The sequence below is a fragment of the Alligator sinensis genome, unplaced genomic scaffold (assembly GCF_000455745.1).
Source record: "Alligator sinensis unplaced genomic scaffold, ASM45574v1 scaffold37_1, whole genome shotgun sequence".
Taxonomy (NCBI): Eukaryota; Metazoa; Chordata; order Crocodylia; family Alligatoridae; genus Alligator; species Alligator sinensis.
Genome location: NW_005841955.1, coordinates 452,115 through 460,661, shown reverse-complemented (window position 1 = coordinate 460,661; position 8,547 = coordinate 452,115).

Here is an 8,547-nt window from a genome sequence, read left to right as displayed (position 1 = left end):
CCCTACTTTTCCCAGCAGACTCCAGACTTCAGAATCAAACCAGCCCTACCTGTGTAATTCACACACACATTCCCAGAGGAAAATCCTGGCCGGTTGAAGCAGATTTACTTCTGCTTACATCCCCAGATCCTTTTTACCTGGGTCTCCTCCTTTCTGTCCCTTTCTAACCTGTCCTTACTCATTGAACAAAAAAGAAAAAAAAGGTACCAGTGTCTCCAAAGTATGGTCACTGTCCTGCATATGCCAGGGAAGAACAGTGATTCAAGCAAATGGTAGGTGTGCACCAATCCTGGCAGCTGCACTGCTGACATGAACTCATCTTCAGAGTAACCCAAGAGCCTTGAGTTTCTTCCCACTGTCCCAAGGAACAGACCAAAGTTTGCCCTGGGATAACTGCTTATCCTCACAAGCCTGAGCACCACTGCCCTTTATACCAGACCTCACAGATGCAGCAAGGGAATCTCTGCCAGCCCTTTGGGTTGTTGAAGAAAATTTAAGTCCCCGTCTCTATAGAATGGATAGCTTCAAATATCACTCACTCAGAGATCACTCCTTGCCACGGGTATATCAGTAAGGAGAAAAACAATGAATGGATTTATTATATAGAATAAAAGAATTATACAAAAAAACCCTAACCAGGGGTTTGGAGACAGAACAAAAAGACAAGTAATGTTTCTTACCCTCTCATCTGCCTACACCGTAGCCATCCTGAGAGTCCTACCAGTTTTTAGAGATGAGCTTTTCTACTGGTTCTACCAGCCCAGACTACAGGGGTACTGGACTCCTCTCCAGCTTGGGAAAAATCCAAAGACCCCAGTCACCTTACAGACAGCCCTTATAATACAGCTGTTACAGTCAATCTTTCCCATAAGCGTTGTCCGTATTCCTCATGAGCAGGGATCCTGTATTTTTTTTAATTATAAAAATCCCCAATTTTTTAATTTAAAAAAAGTAACCCAAAATCCACATTTTTCCATGACTGAAACGAAACACTAATAATATATAGATAGTATTTCACTGTTCCTCCATGGCATATTTAAGAGAGTGACCATACTTTGGAGACACAGATACATTTTTGTTCAGCGAGTAGGGACAGGTTAGAAAGACACAGAGAGAAGGAGATCCAGGTGTTCTGATTAAAAAAAACAAAACAAAACAACCCAATTTTAAGATTAATTAAATAACCCAAAATCCACATTTTCCCATAGTTACTTAGTTACTTTTTTCAATTAAAAAAAAAGGGAGGGGGGGGATTTGTTTTATCAGAGAAAATTAGGATCCCTGCTCATGAGTTTCCAGAACCCTCCAGTAATTTCTCTCTCTGGGATGTGTGGCATTTTTCTGGCTGATGGGCCATTTCTTTATGCCTTTGCTATAGAGGAGTTATTTTTTCTGTTACAGGCAGACAGTGCCTTGAGTGCCTAGTCCAATGTCTCCTGTCTGTGTCTGGGAGTGGCAATTCTTCTTGTCCTACTGTCACAGTAGCAAGAAAGATTTAGGAGTTACACCTGTTCTCTTCATTAATTTTGCATCCCTCGGTCCCTTTGATTAAACTATGACCAAAATCTTTAAGATTATACAGAGACAGTAAAGCATAGTCTATACAGTGCTAAATATAGGATTGCATGGGGTTAACAGTGAGACCACATTCACTGTATCACTGAAATAAACTCAAGAAAAAATTCATGACACCCCACAAACAAAATGGGGTTCATTATATTCTTATTCCAGAAGACTTGCTGGAATAAGAATGTAATGAACCCCATTTATTACAATTCTTATTCCAGAATAAATGCTGTTTGAATTGCTTAAACTGTGAATTAGCCATTTTCCCAACATCAGGTGATAATCTCTTGGTTTTGATCAATTCATTCTATGTTGTGTTTTGCTCTATTCTTTACCTTACTTTTCTGGACCCTAAAGCCATCTGTAAATACCGGTAGGGGAGCAACTGCGGCAAAAGACCGGAGGTGCCAACCCTAGGGGCAGGAAAGAAAAAAGAGCAGCAGTTGTGCTGCCACCAATGCCATCACCACATTGGCAGCAGTGCAGTGACTGATGCTGCCCACGTTTATAGCTGCTAACCAGGTGCTCAAGTGCCCAGTTATCTCTGGTAAATACGCTCCACTTCAGTTTCAACTTTAAAGATCTATTTCTGATTTATTTCTCTTCCCAACTTTTATACCCCAAACTTGGAAATAATTTGGTTGTCCTTTGTGACATTTCAACTTCCAGAATAAAGTAAGCAGATGTATGTACACCCTACACTGTGTGTCACTAGTGACTCATATGCATGTCAGAATGACTCTACTTAAATAGTAACTGGGAGTGGGGGCATTCATTCAAACTGTTTCCTGCTTAAAAAAAAAAAAAAAAGAACCATTTTTGCCAAAAATATTCTTCAATGTCTTTACAAAATTAAGTATAGGTTGGAAGCATATTTTGGAAAGATGTATAGATTTCAATGGAGTTGTTTGATAGGAAGTTTTCTGATGTCCAAGATGTACTCAGCACTTCTGGTGACAGAGAGAGAAACCAGAATCAAAACTTGACATTGTAATCCCTTTTTGGACTGACAAATTCCATTTTGTAAAAACAGAAATATTTTGCTTATGTTTCAGTGCAGAACAAAAAGGGATTTTGAAACCTAAAGAGTTGTCACAAAACATAGCAAGCATTTGGACAGCTCTGCTTATTTGGTTGGGTTTAATTGATCAGATAATTCACACAATGCTCATTAGCGTAGGGAAAGCATAAATCATTTTATAGTTCTTTAACTTCCCGTCTTACCTTCACATTTGTATTTGCTGTATACTTGCATCTAAAATCATTAATATATTTTTCTACAATTGATGTGGCAAATTCTCCAGCTACTTCATCCTATTAGTTTAAAAGTAATATTTATCTGAATGAGTGTTCACAGGTGCATCTGTTTTCCTTCTGTTTTCATTTCCACTAATAATTTATCACTCTTTCACCTCAATATATGACACTAGTCTTGTTTTACACTTGGAGTATATTGTTTGGGTTTTTTTGTCCTCTTCTTATTTCCTGGTATCTGTGAGCTTTTCCCTATCATACTATGCTACTTACTATCATAAGTCTTGTTTTGGGCCTGTTTTTTTTTTTTTAAACACATCAACACAATATTCCTCCCTTTCCACTTCCTAATTTGGATTTCCTCATCCACTCTAGCTAGATTTTTGTAATATTCTAACAACATGTGAGAGGATATTTTTTCTTAAATTGAAAAAACAACATTCTAAGTTATGTCATCAACAGTTGTCAGACTTTTATTAGTAAGTTTCTTTGGGTCAGGATGAAGAATGCAAGGGGTAATAATGTTATATCCTTTTTCCTCTTATTGTTTTACACCTTCTTTCTTAATTGCATATGATTACAGAGTTACACAAGGATTCACGTGAATTTCTCTCTCTCTTACCCCTTACTGCTATATTAGTTTTAAAATAGGTTTTATTTTAGTGTTTTTTTTTCCCCATTGGAGGGGAGTTTTCCATATCCACAAGGATCTCTCCCATACCCACTATCCATTCCTACACTTTACCCATATCTAAAGTATACTTTATACTTGCCCTGAAAATACACCCATTCTTTTATGAGTTGACATGTAATGGGTTTCCCTCACACCTAGTGTTCCACATTTTCAATTTTTACCAATTTTCACTGATAAATTCCCTGATATTTTTATTGCAGTTATTTGGTTTTTACTGATTTACACCCATTTTTCAGTTCACTCAATTTTATTGGGTACAGTAAAATCCTTGTTAATTGGCATGAGTGGAGAATGGCTGGGGGTGCTAGTAAGCTAAAAGTATTGGTTAACTGAGGCACAGGTTTCCAGCCAGATGTGGTGAGGGGGCGGGGGGCGGTAGCTGCATGGGGGTCGGGAGAAGGTGGTTGGAGCCACTGCCTGGGGTTGTGGGGCTCCTAATTCTTACCACAGACAGGGTGGGAGGGGCCACAGGAATTGCTCCCAGGGTGGGTGGGTCCCAGGTGCACCCTGGTGGCTCTGGCTGTGGCTCTGCCCCAGACACTGGGAGCTGCAAGCCCCACCAGGGGGGCAGGTGGAAGAGCCTAGTCCTGCTCCCTGTGGCAGGTGCTGCACCCGGCTGCTCTGCACAGATCTGTGGGGCTGGAGCTGCTGCCTAGGGGCGTGGAGCTCTGGGCTCTAACCCCAGGCAGGGTGGGAGGTTTCAGTGCTGGTTCTGGGGTCAGGATTGAAGGTGGGTTCCACCCCCCACATCCAGCTGCACGCCACTTCTTCTGTGCCATGCCATGGTGCAGGCAGGTGGTGTCAGCTGCTTCTGGGGCTGTTGCAACAGGAGCTGGGGTGAGTGGGGACAAGCTGCAGTTGACCCCATGCTCCCTGAGTCTCTGCTTGTTCCCACTCACCCCAGCCCCTGTTGCAGCACCCTGGGAGCAGCTGATGCCAGCTGCATGCACCACAGAACAGCGCAGACCAGGGGCTGGGGTGAGCAGGGACAAACGGAGCTGCCCTGGATGAATGTCCTAAGCACAGATCTGGGGGCACGTGCCCCTCCAGGATGAGCACAGCCCTGCTGGCCTGCAGCCTTCCAGAGGTGCACATAGCAGCAAGAGCTGTGCCCCTGCACCCCACACCTGACAGTTCCCTGTGCTTTGCTCCCTGCTGGAACCTCAGGAGTGGCGAATGATCTGCACCCCGCCCCTTCCCTAGTCCCAGCCTTACTCCCTCCCCCCCTTACCACCGTGGGAACATATTATTTTCCCCAATTTTTTTTTCTTTTCTTCCTTTTATCCAAATTTCAACCCAGCTTTTATGTTTGGAAGATAAACCCCCCAAAATTCCTGGATTTAAAAAATAAATAAATAAAAACTGAAAATGCAGAACACTATTCACAACTAACAAAGATTACTTCTCAGTCATCAATAGTAATTACAGTTCTTTCTTCTTGCTCATAGATGTTTAGCTTGACCTGCTTTCTGTTCCAAGTGGTTTATATCTTTATATGCAAGATTAGGGTGACAGTATGCTAACAACCACACATTCACACTGTTTATCATGCTATAAAAATGATGGATCCACAACAAGATATTTGCTGCTTCAAACAGTATAATCTTGCCATGACAAATTTAATATGTGGCCCAGTTTTAATGCCCCACCATCCCATAGTGCTTTGTTGCCAAAATGGCAACAGCTGAACAGGAGAGAATGTCATTGAGCTCATTATTTGGCTTTACTGGGGGCAGAGGGAGCTAAGAAGCAGTACCCTATGACTCCCAACTTTGCCATACTTCAGCTAGGGTGGTTGTGCATGTATGCCTCTGTCTCTTGTACAGTAGAATGTCTACCAGGGCCCTAAACCCAAACCAAAAAAAGATACAATATAGCACGTGGAAGGCCAGTAGAGGGTGCTCCTGTGTTGAGCCACCCACCTCACTGTGCCCAACCACTTTCCAGGCTCTGAGTGCCTTCCTGGGGGCATCTCAAATCTGGACTGATCCTGGCCCTGTGCTTCCTGGGGAACACAGGCTTAGTAGTCCTTGAGGGTACTTGACCCACTGCAAGGACTTGGGGTGCTTCCCTCAGTCAGAGGTACAATAGTGGTCCTTCTTAGTCAGCTGAACTAAGGGGACTCCAAGGCATAATCTAGACCCTCTCCCAATAAGTCTTCCTCGGTCGGTACAAAGGAGAACTTTATTGGTTACAAGGAGTAGGTTTGGACTAGGGTACAGGGTAGAGCAATATCAGAAAAATACCTTAGAGCAAACAGTAGCATAGTAGCCTTTGATCATGCATCTGAGTTACTGCAAGCTATATAATTAGTTAGATCTCAGGTGACTTACTCATGAGTATCACCCAGAGCCTGGTGGAGATTCCCTCTGGAGGCAGGCAGTTAATTGATCATGAGTTTCAAGAGAGAGAGAGAGAGTTTTAGATGGTCCAGCTTCTCTGAGTTCCCATCATGGCTACTGCCCCTCTTCCTGGGCAGTCTTTCACTAATATAGCTCTTATGACCTCATTTACCTGATCCAATGAAGGCCAGCAGTTGTTGGCTGGCAGCCAACCAATTTAAAATGCATCACTGGTTGCTGGGTAGACTGGCAGGGTGTTTAGGCCCCCCTCAGTCATGTTGGCATTGCTTAGAACAATAGGGAGTTTAAGCCCCCCACCCAGGTATGTGATGCCAGTCACATAGGCAAAGGGAACCGGTTTCCCCCTCTCTCAGGAATGTATACAGCTCAGGTTACAACTCAGGGTTACCTGAAGCAGATGGGACCAGAGGAGTCTGCCCTCTTCAGTGACCATGGAAACCAAATTGTCAGATAGCAAAGTTTGGAGAGAGATGGTATTCTATGACATAGCACACACAAAGAGAATGGACAATTCTACCCTTCTGGAAATACTTTTGATCATAGCATACCTTATTTAAAAATGTTATTTTCCTACTGCTTGTAGTATTGTGTAGTTGGTTTATATATATGGTCTGTAATATTCATGTTCCTCCAAAAATGGTTATAGGAACACTTTGGGTGCTGACAAACATGCAGGTCCCCACTCTAACTCATCATTCTTTGCATACAGCACCATTAGTTAGAGTACCTCCCCACTTCCAACTCAATAGACATTTGCCTGTTGTGTCGTGGGGGAAGGAGATCAAATCTGCCTGCCTGTCCCATGATTGGGGCTGAGCTGATGCAGCCCCCCCACACCTCCCAGCTTCAGTGCTATCTTCAGGAAAGGAGAGGCAAGGGAGGAGAGGGAGGGGGATCTGTGGGCTGGGGTTTGCCCATCCTGAACTGAAGCAGGAGTGAAGCGGGGACATAAGATGGAGAGCCTCCAATCCATCTTCCCCACCTCCACCTCAGGCCAGACAAACCCCAGCCTGCATCTCCTTCATCCTCCCTTCATGCAGGCAATCACACTGACAAACTGAGCCTAGAGAACAGAAGTTCTCTAAGGTGCTCCACCTCTGGAGTGCTTCATCTGATCCCTCATTAGATGAACTCATCTGATCCCTCATTCATTATGCTATCAGCCAATTTTGAAGCACTCTGAAGTTGTGCACTTCTGTCGTGGCATAGCTGTGAAGTGCTTTCAGGGGGCCAATCATGCAACAAATGTCACTTTTGTCAGAACCCTTCTTTTCTCTTCCCCTTTTCCCATGCCACTACCAGGGATTATGTGGCTTTATACATTTGGCCTTTTGGTCCAATAAATCTAAGTTTAAACCCTTTGTCACATTAAGTGAACTCTTAGATATGTCACTATATATCTTTGCCTCCATCTCCGATCTGTAACACAGAAATATTACATTCTTTCTCTGTCAGATCTATATGCTGTTTTCAACTCTGAGGCAGGGACTGTCACCAAAAAAAAAAAAAAGTGCATAGGACCCATGTGCACCACCATAATACTTTCTATGATTCTATTAAATTACTGTATATGGAAACTATTTGTTTTGTGGTGGTGGTGGTGTGAGAAATCTAGCTCTATGAATCATGCACAAGGTCTTTTAGACTGAGTCATTTTTGTTCTTTATAGCAGTTAGTTTTACTGCTGTCTTCAGCTATTTAGTATAAGCCATCCTAGAGTTTTTGGTAATTCTGTATACACCACCTCTTTTCATTAGTATCCACCTTCTAAAGAAGGGGAACCACTTTACATATGGAACACAGGAAAGGGTTTCTTTTTTATATGTAGAAATTATACCATCGCTCTGCTAGAGAAGTGTGGGTGTGGGGGTAGGTGTGTGTACTACTGTTATGTCATATCATAAGCCCTTTATTAATAGGTCTCACTTAATGGAAAAAGTACCATTGATTTCAGTGGAGCTCTGCTCTTGCTTGCAGAGCTGAATGTGTTTGACTACGCTAGTCTTGCTTAAATACAGAGGTGACAAGCGCTTTTATAAATAAATGCACAGATGGTTGGAGGACTGAATTTGGTTTAAAATCATGGACAAGTGGATCAGATGGAATGTGTTTTGAATACTCATGTTAATGGTCCTGACAGCTGAATCCTCTTTTTATTAACATTTTCTTGAAGCACAGGTTGACATATTTAACAACTGAAATCAGTGGTGCTCAGCCTTTTGGTTCAGTGAATGCCCAGATCCTGCCTTGTGCTGCCTGGATTGGGCCCATACCATCTGGATTGCTCCCTGAACACCCAGATCCTGCCTCATGCTTCCTGGATCCACTACATGCCACAATCCCACCTCACACCCCCATCTTGCACCCCTACACTGCCTGGTTTAGGGCCTGCATACCTGGTTCCCAGCTTGCACCACCCGGATACACCCCTGGATTCCACCTTCATGCCTGGATCCTGCTTCACACTTCCCAGATTGGGCACTTTGCCACCCAAACTTGGACCTGTATGGCTTTGGTTGGGCCCTGAACACCTGGATCTGATCTGATTCCATGCTGCCCAGATCTCGCCCTGAGCACCCCTGCCTGCATGGCTGATCTTAGATTCATAGATACTAGGGTCAGAAGGAACCTCAACAGATCATTGAGTCTGATTCCCTGCCTAGGCAGGAA